A 13,632-nucleotide genomic window follows, 5' to 3' on the forward strand; every position below is an offset into this window, starting at 1 on the left:
CGGGGCCAAAGCATTCTCGGGAGTGAACGCGTCAGGATTGGTCAGAATGCAAACTGTTTTGCAGGATTGATCGTTTTCACTACATAGTGGAGTGTTAAACCTCTGTCATAAATCAATGTGAGATTTTAAGAAATAGTTGTGATGTAAATCTGATAACGTACATATTTTCAATCGATTTGCACAAATTGAGTAAGAAACTTGTTTTCAAACTCAGAACGACTGGTAATTTACATACTTGGCCAGTATGGTTGAGTTGGACCGAACAATCTACTCTCATACTAGCCAGCTCTATATCTGTAAGTCGACAGAACTGTTGTTAATGACAAATATTTCACCCATGATTCTCTTCAGTTATGAATAATCTGTATAAACTCACCGGAAACCTCAGACGCACGCGCAGTTTGGTTCCTATGTGGCACATGCGCAGTGTCACACTGATCGGGACAGGGAGAGGGAGAGACACGGAGCTGAATTCTCCGGCAAGTAGCTGCGATCGGCTTCAGAGAGTGAGCTCAGAGCCGGTGTGTGGGAGCGTCGCTGGGAGAAAGGAGCGGACAGAATTCACAAATCTCGGATAGAGGTAAAAAAAACACAAAAAAGCCCCTCCAGGCCCGGGGAAGGAGGTGGCGGTCTCTGATCGGGGAAGCGGCCCAGGGTCACGGCCGCCATTTGTTTGAGGGAAGAGGGAGCGCTCTGGGCCGCCATGTTGTGAAGGTCAAGGTGCAGGAGGGCGGGGCTATCGGGGTCTGTAGAACAATCAGAGGAAAGGGAAGCCCCATTGTTATTGATGAATTCCATGAACACAGCGTCACTGGGCGGTCCCGCAGGAATCTCCTCTCTCAGTCCCTGCTGTGATGTTTCACCCCAATCACAACCAGCAGCTCTCCTCCTCTCTCAGCTCCCCTTCTGTCCTTCCTGCAGCATCTGTCCCCTGGGGCATTGAGCTGCCTGTCCTGTCCCTCCCTCAGCTGTTGTTCTGTAATCCCTGTGATATCCCAGTCCCATCTTAGATTACTTCACTAAAGACAGGGATGTATCCGATGGATTTTTCTTAACATCAGCAATTGTTTAATACTCACTTACATGTTTTTAATTACATCATTTTTGAAGCATTTATTTCACATTCAATCATTTGCAATGGTGGGATTTGGACTTGTGTCCAGAGAACACTTGCTGAGTTTCTGGATAAATCGTCACACAATAATGCCCCAAGGCCATCACTTCACCTGCTCACAGTTTGTATATCCCAGTGCAACATGAATCAAAACCCTTTCTTCCTGCACAATTGTTTGACCCGGCGCTCTGGTGTAGTGACTCAGTACCTCACCGTCTGGTATCCCTCACTGTGGGGGTCTAATTGCTGCTTCTGTCAGCGTCTCTCACTTTTGAAGCTACTCCAGATCATGAGCCAACAGAATTCTCCGCTCCAGAGAGATGAGGCAGCACAGGTCAGGAATGGAGACTGGGATTTTCCAGATCTATGTGGGCTCAGTGCCATTCTATATGTGTCACCCTCAAAGCATTAGTCTAATTTCCCATTCTGCCCCTTTCTGTGTCTTCTACAGGTACTCATGGAGTTCCTGACTCAATAGACTTGCCAACTGCTGGCTGGGACGATGGTTGGTCAGCCGGAAAGACACAGTCAGGGAGGTCGGAGTCTTCAATCAATCCTGCTGCCAGGTAAGATCATTCCAGTGCACAGAGCAGAAAGTAGTAAGAGGGATCCAAACATCAGCTAACAAAACAGGACATAGAGAAAGTGCTGGAGGGGGAGCACAGTACAGACACAACCCAGGCTCAATCACCATACCTGCTGCAAGTTTTGTTGTAATGAGACAGCATCGGGAGTTCCCAGTTATCAGTCCAGTCCTGTGCTTTCTTAGGGAGCATCAGAACAACTGAGGGGAAAGCAGGCCTCCCATGAGAGGGTGGTAATGCAATCTGGGATCTTTCTGTTCCCTATTCCCTCTCCAACACTATCTATGGCTTGTATTGAGGACCAGTGTCTTCAATCATTCTAACTCCTATCACAGTTCCTATCTCTGTCATCTCCTCCCCTCTCACCAATTATTTCACATATTTGAAACCTCCAGTCCAGATGACCATCCATATCGCTGTAACTTGCTTCAATCTCTACAACATGCCTTGTCTCGATAGTCTTCTCCTCCTCCAATAACTGCAGACGTAGGGTCTGTTTCTGTGCGGCATGATTCTTCGGACGAGGTTTCCTAAATGGAATGAGTCACATTTGCCTGTGTTTGGCCCATATCCCTTCAAACCTTCCCCTCTCCATGTACCTGCCCAAGTATCTTTTCCATGTTGTAATTGTACTTGATTTTACCATTTCCTCTGGCAGTCCATTCCGTCTATGCACCATCTTCTGTGGATAATGTTGCCCCTCAGCTCCCTCTTTAAATCCTTGCTCTCTCACCCCACCTTTATGCCTCTAGCTTTGGACTCACCTACCCTTGGCTATTCACCGTACTTAGGCCCTACATTGTTTCATAAACCTTTATAAGGTCACCCCGTGGCCTCCTCTGCCCAGGAGAAATATTGACGACAGTGTTACCAATATCTCCAACTCATGTACTCAATGCTCTGACCAATGAAGACAAGTGTGCCAATTACCGCTTTCAACACCCGGTCCCCCTGTGATGCCAGTCCAAGGAACAATGTAACTGCACCCCTTGGTCTCTCCCTTTTCTACAACACTCTCCAGGGCCCAACCATTAACTGTGTTAGTCCTCCCTGGTTTGTCTGATTAAATCCAATACCTGAATTAAACTCTATCTTTCATTCCTTGGCCCACTGGCCCAGTTGATTAATATCCCCTTCGATATCTATATTCCCTGCCCACTCTTCCACTAATCTTGGTATCCACAAACATACTAACAGGGACTGCTCTCTTTTCACTCAGATTGTTTATGTAAATGGTGCACAACAGTGGTCCCATCACCAATCCTTACAGCACACTGCTGGTCAGAGGCCCCAGTTTAAACAACAACCCTCTCCCACCATCCTCTGTCTCTCACTGTCATCCCATTTTGTATCCAGTTGGCAAGCTCTCCCTGATCCTTTGTTATCTACCGTTACTAACCAATGGATCATGCTTCACCCTGAACAGGGGTTTGCTGAAGCCAGAAACAACGTCTGTTGCTCTGCCTTTGTCTATGTTTTTGGTCACATCTTGAGCAAACTCCAGTCAAGTTTGTGAGACATGTTATCCCACGCACAAAGCCATGCTGGCTGTTCGTAATAAGGCCTACCTGTCAGAACAACTGACCCACCCTGATGTCTCGCTCATCAGCCTGTAGCTCCCTGGCTTTCTCTTGCAGCCTTTCTTAATTAATGACACAACATTATAATCATAGTCAGAGAGTCATACCACACTGTTCTGTTAACACTAACCATACTCTAAAACGGATCTCATCCCACCTACCTGTTCCTTGATCATATTCCTTCATACCTTTCTTATTTCTGCCCTAATCCAAATGTCTTTTAAACATTGTAAATGTCCCCACATTCACCCCTTCCTTGGGAAGTTCATTCCACACACAACCCATCCTCTGTGTAACAATGTGCTCCTCATGTCTTTTTTTTATATGTCTCTCCTCTAAACTTAAAAATGTAATGCCTTGCCTTGAAACTCCCCTGTCCATGGGAAAGACAACTCCCATTAACTCGATCTATCCTCCTCATGATTTTATAAACATCTATGAGGTCATCTGTCAACATTCAGGTTTCAGTGAAAAATACCAACCTGTTCAGCCTTTCTTTATACTGAAGCCTTTCATACCCAGCCACATCCCAGTAAATCTCCTCCCAACCCTTTCCTGCTTAATAATATCCTTCCTATAACTGGTCGACCAGAACTGGACACAGTATTCCTGAAGAGGACTCACCAATGGCCTGTATAATCTCAATATGGCTTCCAACTCCTATATCCAAAGGACTGAGCAGTGAAGGCAAATGAGGCAAGCACCTTTTTTTAAACTATCCTGTCTCTCCATGTTACAAATTTCAAAGAATTATGTACCTGAACCCTGAGGTCCCTCTGTTCTACGACACTCCCGAAGGTCCTACCATTAATTGTATAAGCCCTGCCCGTGTTTGTTGTACCAAATGCATTCCCGCACATTTATTCAGATTGAACTCCATCTACAGCTTTTCAGCCATTCACACATTTCATCAGGATGCCTTTGTAATCTCAGAAAACCACCTTCACTGTCCACAATGCCACCCTCCAGTCTATCAGCCTCTCACACATAGCTCTCTATGGTACAAATATCTCTGCTAGGGGCCCTACAATGTCTTCACCAGCTTCCCACAATGTCCTGAGCTACATTTGATCAAGTCCTGGGGATTTATCTACCTTTGTGTTTTAAACCCTCCAGCACCTCCTCTTCGATAATGTGGACTCATTTCAAGACATTGGGTCATAGAGATATACAGCATGGAAACAGGCCCTTCAGACCAACTCCTGCATGACGTTTCTAGTCACATTTGCCACAATTTTGCCAATATCCCTCTAAATCTTTGCTATTCATACACCCATCCACATACCTGCAAATAGCCTCCCCAGATCTACTTTAAAAATTCATGTCGAATACTATCTTGCTCCATTGAATAACTTGAACTTGTGGGCCAGGCCTTTCCTTTTCCATCACTATTTTCAAACGAATACAATTGTGGTGACTTTCCAAAGGGCTCCCCCACTAACACCTCAGTCCCGTTCCCGACCTTGTTTCCCAAGGGGAGGTCAGCTTTAGCCCCATTCTCCAGTTGGGCCACTTACATAATGACTGGGAGTTTCAGGAACACACTTAACAAATTCCTTTCATCCAAATGCTTAACTTAGTAGGAATCCCAGTCCAGGTTTGGAACAGTTAGGATCCCCTATCATTACAACCCTAATATTCTAAGAGATATCTGAGATCTCCTGACATATTTGCTCCTTCATCTCCCATTGCCTATCGCTGTAGTCCGACCATAGAAAACTAATGGCCAATTTTTATTTCTCAGTTCCACTAATATCGTTTAACTGGGCGATCCTGCATGAATACTCCCTCTAGGTCCTGCTGGGATGTTTCCCCCAGTCAAAACCACCAGCTCTCCGCCTGTTTTGCCTCCTGTTCTATCCTTCCTGCAGCATCTGTCTCCGGAACATCGAGCTGCTGGGCCTGTCGCTCCCTCAGCTGTGTTTCTGTAATACCTATGGTATCCCAATCCCATGTTCCCATCCATGCTCTGGGTTTATCTGCCTTATCTGTCTGGCCCTTTGCATTGAAATAACTGCAGTTTAATCCACCCGTTTTCCCTCATTGTCTGCTATGTTCGTGCCTGCCTTGTCTATTTATATTGCTGTCTACAACATCTGTACCAGCCTCAAATTTCCTTCTGGCCTTACAACTCTTTGGAGTCACACAGCCCTGCCAGACAAGTTTAAATCCTCTCGAGCAGCTCCAGCAACGTTCCCCACCAGGATATGGGTCCCCCTCCTGCTCCCAGTTCAGGTGCCTTCCCAGCCCTGTCTACCTGTGCTGACACCTTCAGACATCCAGGGACTTGCCCACCAAGGTCCCTGTATTCCTCAGTACTCCAGGAGGACCGACCATTCATGATGGATATCATTTGTTTATGAGACTTCCCACAGTGCATTGCCTCACAGTGATCAGAAGTAAACTCTGTCTGCCATTCCTCTGCTCAGTTTATCATCTGATGGACATTAGACTGCAGCCTGAGTCCATCCCCCTCACCATGGACAACACCCTCACCTTTCATGTTATCTACAAACCTACTAATGTTACCTTCTGCTTTCCCATCCGAGTGATTAATGTCCATAATGTCCAGCAATGGCTCCTGCACAGATCCCTGTGGTACACCCGCTGGGCAAAGGCTTTCAATCACAAAACCAACCCTCCACCAATTGTGGAGCCAATTTACCAACTGACCTTGGATCCCATGGGATCTTCCCTTTTGGACCAGCCTTCCGTGTGGGACCTTGTCAAAGACCTTAATGAACTCCATGTAACCCACATCATCTGGACTGCCCTCATCAATATCAGAGGACAGTTGTCTAGCAGATCCATACAGACAATCCTGACTGAAACTGCGGGGGTATCCGTTTCTGGCGAATACATTGTAGAGGTGTTCTTCTTCCTCTTTTTGCAGTTCTGGTGTACTGCAGTGTGTTGTGGCCCTTTTGAACCGTGTCTTGATGCAACTTCTTTTGTGTGTGTTGGGGTGGTTGCTTTCGTAGTTCAGGACTTGGTCTGTGTGTGTGGCTTTCCTGTATACCTTTGTGGTGAATTCTCCGTTCGGTGTTCTCTGTACCATCACGTCTAGGAATGGGAGTTGGTTGTCCTTTTCTACCTTTGTAGTGAATCGGATTCCTGTGAGTGTGGCGTTGATGATCTGGTGTGTGTTCTCTATTTCTGTGTTTTTAATTATTACAAAGGTGTCATCCACATATCTGACCCAGAGTTTGGGTTGAATTTGCGGTAAGACTGTTTGTTCTAATCTTTGCATTACCGCTTCTGCGATGAGTCCAGAGATGGGTGAGCCCATGGGTGTGCTGTTGATTTGTTCACATATTTGGTTGTTGAATGTGAAGTGTGTTGTGAGGCACAGGTCCAGTAGTTTGAGTATGCCGTCTTTGTTGATAGGTTCCCCGTCTTGTTGTCTGTTCTGTACGTCCAGCAGGTTGGCTATTGTTTCTCTGGCTAGGGTTTTGTCAAGAGAGGTGAACAGTGCTGTTACGTCGAATAGTTTCTTCCTTGTCTACGTGTGTATTTCTGATGATGTCCAAGAATTCCTGTGTTGACTGTATAGAGTGTCTGGATCTGCTGATCAGGTGTTTCAGTTTCTGTTGTAGCTCTTTAGCCAGTTTGTGTGATGGTGTCCCTGGTAGTGATACTATGGGTCTGAGTGGGATGTCTGGTTTGTGTACTTTAGGTAGTCCATAGAATCTGAAGGTGTTGTTGCTTTCAGTTTTCATTATCTGTAGGTCAAACGTGGTTATCTATCTTTTTTGTAGTTTCTCAGTGTGTTGTTTATCCTATTGGTGAGCTGTGGGGTGGGGTCAAACACCATGCAATTTCATCAACAGATGCCTCAGGGAAAGACAACAGAACGAGGACATGCCACGGCCCAAAGGACTGGCCCATGTTACCATACGTCAAGAACATTTCTGAACTGACAGCCAGACTACTGCGACCACTCGGACTCATAACAGCACACAAACCAACAGCCACTCTCAGACAACAGCTCACCAGAACAAAGGACCCGATACCCAGCATGAGCAAAACCAACATCGTGTACAAAATCCCATGCAAGGACTGCACAAGACACTACATAGGACAAAAAGGAAAACAGCTAACGATCCGTATCCAAGAACACCATTTAGCCACGAAACGACACGACCAGCTATGCTTAGTAGCCACACACTCCTATGACAAGCAACATGAATTTGACTGGGACAACACTACTATTATAGGACAAGTCAAACAGAGAACAGCCAGGGAATTCCTCGAGGCATGGCACTCATCCACAGATTCAATCAACAGACACATCGACCTGGACCCGATATACCGGCCACTGCAGCGAACAGCTGGAACTGGCAACCGGAAGCGGCAGAGACAAACCACTATAAATGCCGGAGGAAACATCACAGAAGCGCTTCACAGGAGGCTCCCAAGCACTGAGGATGTAACCTTGACAGGGGACGAAACGTCTGCAATACAAATTCCCAGCTCGGCGAACAGAACCACAACAACGAGCACCCGAGCTACAAATCTTCTCCCAAACTTTGAAGCCCTTTAGACTCTACAAAGCTCCGTCATGAGCAAGCCCCCATCTCGCTATTTCCTTTGCCTTCTTCAGTTTCTGCAACTCGCTGTATCTTCCAGTAACGCTCTTTAGTTACTGCAGGTCTGCCTAGCTCCCCAGATAACCTGTTCCATCCCCTACAGCTCCATCAATCACTGTAACACCCTCTGCTCTGTCTAATCCTCCTATTTCCCACTGTCTTCCAGGTACAATGGTGATCCTGTAAGAGACCAGTGCGGAATGGGATGTTATAAATCTCAGCTGAGGCTTGCGGCCTACCATTACCTGGGAGTCACTAAGGGAGAGAATCTGAGAGAGAGCAGCACAAAGCGGGAGAATATAAATCAGCAGCGAGGGTCAAGGCCGACTGGGACTTGGATCTGGAGAAACAGCAGAGCAGGAGGCTCGAAATCAGCACCGAGTCACAGAGGGAGTGACCGTGGGAGGGAGCAACTTGGAGCAGGAGCTTGAGGCTGACTCACACCTGGGAGAATATAAATCAGCACTGAGGATCGAGGCCTCGCTGTACCTGGGAGTGACAGAGACGGTGACCCTGTGAGGGAGCAGACTAGAGTGAGAGCTGGACGATTACACGTCCGAGGAGACACATCACTGTGTGTGCACGAGTCCCTCCCTTGTTCTGTGTTTGTGTGTGTCCCCTTCCCTCGCTGTGTGTGTGTAACTCTCCTCACTGTGTGTGTCCCTCCCTCGCTGTGTGTATCCCACCCATCCCTCGCTCTGTGTGTGTGTGTGTGTGTGTGTGTGTGTCCCCGCCTCGCTGTGTGTGTGTCCCACCCCCTCGTGTGTATGTGCGTGTGGCCCCTCCCTCGCTGTGTGTGTGTGTGCGTGTCCCCTCCCTCGCTCTGTGTGTGTGTGTGTGTGTGTGTGTGTGTGTGTGCGTGTCCCCCTCCCTCGCTGTGTGTGCGCGTGTCCCCCTCCCTCGCTGTGTGTGCGCGTGTCCCCCTCCCTCGCTGTGTGTGCGCGTGTCCCCCTCCCTCGCTGTGTGTGCGCGTCTCCCCCCTCCCTCGCTGTGTATGCGTCTCCCCCTCCCTCGCTGTGTGTGCGTGTCCCCCCTCCCTCGCTGTGTGTGCGTGTGTCCCCCTCCCTCGCTCTGTGTGCGTGTCCCCCCTCCCTTGCACTGTGTGCGTGTCCCCCTCCCTCGCTGTTTGTGCGCGTGTCCCCCTCCCTCGCTGTGTGTGCGCGTCCCCCTCCCTCGCTGTGTGTCCCCCTCCCTCGCTGTGTCCCCCTCCCTCGCTGTTCGTGACCCCCCCCCGCTGTGTGCGTGTGTCCCCCTCCCTCGCTGTGTGAGTGTCCCCCTCCATCGCTGTGTCTGTCCCTCCCTCGCTGTGTATCTGTGCGTGTCCCTCCCTCACTGTGTGTGTGCGTCCCCCTCCCTCGCTCTGTGTGTGTGTGTGTGTGCGTGTCCGTGTCCCTCCCTCGCTGTGTGTGTGTCCCCCTCCCTCGCTCTGTGTGTGTGTGTGTGTGTGTGTGTGTGTGTGTGTGTGTCTGTGTGTGTGTCCCTCCCTCGCTGTGTGTGTGTGTGTGTGTGTGTGTGTCCCTCCCTCGCTGTGTGTGTGTGTCCCTTCCTCGCTCTGTGTGTGTGTGTGTGTGTGTATGTGTGTGGTGTGTGTGTGTCCCCAACCCTCGCTGTATATGTGTGTGTGTGTGTGTGTGTGTTTGTATGTGGGTGTGTGTCCCACCCGCTCGCTGTGTGTGTCTGTTTTCCCCCCCTTCCTCGCTCTGTGTGTGTGTGTGTGTGTGTGTGTGTGTGTGCGTGTGTCCCCCCTCGCTGTGTGTGCACGTGTGCCTCCCTCGCTGTGTGTGTGTGTCCCTCCCTCGCTGTGTGTGTGTGTGTGTGTGTCCCACCCCCTCGCTGTGTGTGTGTGTGTCCCACCCCCTCGCTGTGTGTGTCCCACCCGCTCGCTGTATGTGTGTGTGTCCCTTCCTTGCTCTGTGTGTGCGCGTGTGTGTGTGTGTGTCCCTCCCTCGCTGTGTGTGTTTGTCCCCCCCTCCCTCGCTGTGTGTGCGTGTCCCCCCTCCCTTGCTGTGTGTGTGTGTGTGTCCCCCTCCCTCGTTGTGTGTGTGTGTCCCCCTCCCTTGCTGTGTGTGCGTGTCTCCCCCTCCCTCGCTGTGTGTCCCCCTCCCTCGCTGTGCGTGACCCCCCGTCGCTGTGTGCGTGAGTATGCCCCTCCATCGCTGTGTGTGTGTCCCCCTCCCTCGCTGTGTATGTGTGCGTGTCCCTCCCTCACTGTGTGTGTGCGTGTCCCTTCCTGGCTGTGTGTGCACATGTCCCTCCCACCCTGTGTGTGTGTGTGTCCCCTCCCTCGCTGTGTATGTGTGCGTGTCCCTCCCTCACTGTGTGTGTGCGTGTCCCTTCCTGGCTGTGTGTGCACATGTCCCTCCCACCCTGTGTGTGTGTGTGTCCCCTCCCTCGCTGTGTGTGTGTGTGTCCCCATCCCTCGCTGTGTGTGTGTCCCCTCCCTCGCTGTGTGTGTGTGTGTCCCCATCCCTCGCTGTGTGTGTGTCCCCATCCCTCGCTGTGTGTGTGTCCCCATCCCTCGCTGTGTGTGTGTCCCCTCCCTCGCTGTGTGTGTGTCCCCTCCCTCGCTGTGTGTGTCCCTCCCTCGCTGTGTGTGTGTCCCCCCCTCGCTGTGTGTGTGTCCCCGCCTCGCTGTGTGTGTGTCCCAGCCCCTCGTGTGTGTGTGCGTGTGTCCCCTCCCTCGCTGTGTGTGTGTGCGTGTCCCCTCCCTCGCTGTGTGTGTGTGTGTGTGTGTGCGCGTGTCCCCCTCCCTCGCTGTGTGTGCGCGTGTCCCCCTCCCTCGCTGTGTGTGCGCGTGTCCCCCCTCCCTCGCTGTGTGTGCGCGTGTCCCCCCTCCCTCGCTGTGTGTGCGTGTGTCCCCCTCCCTCGCTCTGTGTGCGTGTCCCCCCTCCCTCGCTGTGTGTGCGTGTGTCCCCCCTCCCTCGCTCTGTGTGCGTGTCCCCCCTCCCTCGCTGTGTGTGCGTGTGTCCCCCTCCCTCGCTCTGTGTGCGTGTCCCCCCTCCCTCGCTATGTGCGCGTGTCCCCCCCTCGCTGTGTGTGCGCGTGTCCCCCTCCCTCGCTGTGTGTGCGCGTGTCCCCCTCCCTCGCTGTGTGTCCCCCTCCCTCACTGTTCGTGACCCCCCCTCGCTGTGTGTGCGCGTGTCCCCCCCTCGCTGTGTGTGCGCGTGTCCCCCTCCCTCGCTGTGTGTCCCCCTCCCTCACTGTTCGTGACCCCCCCTCGCTGTGTGCATGAGTGTCCCCCTCCCTCGCTGTGTGAGTGTCCCCCTCCCTCGCTGTGTGTGTGTCCCCCTCCCTCGCTGTGTGTGCCTGTCTCCCCCTCCCTCGCTGTGTGTCCCCCTCCCTCGCTGTGCGTGACCCCCCCTCGCTGTGTGTGTGTGTCCCCTCCCTCGCTGTGTGTGTGTCCCCTCCCTCGCTGTGTGTGTGTGTCCCCTCCCTCGCTGTGTGTGTGTGTCCTCCTCCCTCGCTGTGTGTGTGTCCCCCTCCCTCGCTGTGTGTGTGTGTCCCCCTCCCTCGCTGTGTGTGTGTCCCCCTCCCTCGCTGTGTGTGTGTCCCCCTCCCTCGCTGTGTGTGTGTGTCCCCCTCCCTCGCTGTGTGTGTGTGTGTCCCCCTCCCTCGCTGTGTGTGTGTCCCCCTCCTCGCTGTGTGTGTGTGTGTCCTCCTCCTCGCTGTGTGTGTGTGTCCCCCTCCCTCGCTGTGTGTGTGTCCCCCTCCCTCGCTGTGTGTGTGTGTCCCCCTCCCTCGCTGTGTGTGTGTGTCCCCTCCCTCGCTGTGTGTGTGTGTGTCCCCCTCCCTCGCTGTGTGTGTGTGTGTCCCCCTCCCTCGCTGTGTGTGCGCGTGTCCCCTCCCTCGCTGTGTGTGTGTCCCCCTCCCTCGCTGTGTGTCCCCCTCCCTCGCTGTTTGTGACCCCCCCTCGCTGTGTGTGAGTGTCCCCTCCCTCGCTCTGTGTGTGTCCCACCCGCTCGGTGTGTGTGTCCCCCTCCCTCGCTGTGTGTGTGTCCCCCTCCCTCGCTGTGTGTGTGTCCCACCCCCTCGCTGTGTGTGTGTCCCACCCCCTCGCTGTGTGTGTGTCCCACCCGCTCGCTGTGTGTGTCTGTTTTCCCCCCCTTCCTCGCTCTGTGTGTGTGTGTGTCCCTCCTTCGCTGTGTGTGTGCGTGTCCCCCCTCGCTGTGTGTGCACGTGTGCCTCCCTCGCTGTGTGTGTGTCCCCCTCCCTCGCTGTGTGTGTGCGCGCATGTCCCTCCCTCGCTGTGTGTGTGTGTGTGTGTGTGTGTGTGTGTGTGTGTGTGTCCCCGCTCCCCCGCTGTATGTGCGTGTCCGTGTCCCTCCCTCACTGTGCGTGTGCGTGTGTGTGTGTCCCTCCCTTGCTGTGTGTGTGTGTCCCCCTCACTGTGTGTGTGTGCGCATGTCCCTCCCTCGCTGTGCGTGTGTGTCCCCCTCACTGTGTGTGTGTGCGCATGTCCCTCCCTTGCTGTGCGTGTGTGTGTGTGTGTGTGTCCCTCCCTCACTGTGTGTGTGGTGTGTGTGTGTGTGTGTGTGTGTGTGTCCCTCCCTCACTGTGTGTGTGTGTGTGTGTCCCTCCCTCGCTGTGTGTGCGTCCCACCCCCTCGCTGTGTGTGTCCCCGCCTCGCTGTTTGTCCCCCCATCGCTGTGTGTGCGTCCCACCCCCTCGCTGTTTGTCCCCCCCTCGCTGTGTGTGTTCCCCCCCTCGCTGTGTCCCCCCCCCCCGCTGTGTGATTGCGCATGTCCCTCCCTCGCTGTGTATGTGTGTGACCCCCCCCCTCACTGTGTGTGTCCTCCCTCACTCGCTGTGTGTGTATGTCCCCTCCCTCGCTGTGTGTCCCCTCCCTCGCAGTGTGTGTGTGTGTGTGTGTGTGTGTGTGCGTGTCCCTCCCTCGCTGTGTGTGTGTCCCACCCGCTCGCTGTGTGTGTGTGTCCCACCCGCTCGCTGTGTGTGTGTGTCCCACCCGCTCGCTGTGTGTGTGTGTGTCTCCCTTCCTCGCTGTGTGTGTGTGTGTGTGTGTGTGTCCCTCCCTCGCTGTGTGTGCGTGTCCGTGTCCGTGTCCCTCCCTCGCTGTGCGTGTGTGTGTGTCCCACCCGCTTGCTGTTTGTGTCCCACCCGCTCGCTGTGTGTGTGTGTTTGTCCCCCCCCCTCGCTGTGTGCGTGTGTCCCCTCCCTCGCTGTGTGTGTGTGTGTCCCCTCCCTCGCTGTGTGTGTGTGTGTCCCTCCCTCGCTGTGTGTGTGTGTGTCCCCCTCCCTCGCTGTGTGTGTGTGTCCCCCTCCCTCGCTGTGTGTGCGTGTCTCCCCCTCCCTCGCTGTGTGTCCCCTCCCTCGCTGTGTGTCCCCTCCCTCGCTGTGCGTGACCCCCCCTCGCTGTGTGCGTGAGTATCCCCCTCCATCGCTGTGTGTGTGTCCCTCTCCCTCGCTGTGTGTGTGTGTGTGTGTGTGTGTGTCCCACCCCCTCGCTGTGTGTGTGTCCCTCCCTCCCTGTGTGGGTGTGTCCCACCCCCTTGCTATGTGTGCCCCCCCTCGCTGTGCGTGTCCCCTCCCTCGCTGTGTGCGTGTCCCCCTCCTCGCTGTGTGCGTGTCCCCCCCTTCGCTGTGGCTGTCCCCCTCCCTCGCTGTGTGTGCGCGTGTCCCTCCCTCGCTGTGTGTTTGTGTGTGTCCCCTGCCTTGCTGTGTTTGTGTGTGTCCCCTACCTTGCTGTGTTTGTGTGTGTCCCTCCCACGCTGTGTTTGTGTGTGTCCCTCCCTCGCTGTGTTTGTGTG

The 13,632-nt window shown here is 53.3% G+C and overlaps 1 long non-coding RNA gene across 1 annotated transcript; it reads left to right on the forward strand.

The window, feature by feature from the left end:
- The first annotated feature begins 437 nt into the window (after nt 1–437).
- On the forward strand, nt 438–8,342 carry LOC132811703 (uncharacterized). Its single transcript, XR_009643365.1, has 3 exons — nt 438–580; nt 1,566–1,680; nt 8,034–8,342. It is a non-coding gene; the product is annotated as an uncharacterized LOC132811703 (long non-coding RNA).
- The last annotated feature ends 5,290 nt before the right edge of the window (nt 8,343–13,632 follow it).

The sequence above is a fragment of the Hemiscyllium ocellatum genome, unplaced genomic scaffold (genome assembly GCF_020745735.1).
Source record: "Hemiscyllium ocellatum isolate sHemOce1 unplaced genomic scaffold, sHemOce1.pat.X.cur. scaffold_2331_pat_ctg1, whole genome shotgun sequence".
Classification (NCBI taxonomy): Eukaryota; Metazoa; Chordata; class Chondrichthyes; order Orectolobiformes; family Hemiscylliidae; genus Hemiscyllium; species Hemiscyllium ocellatum.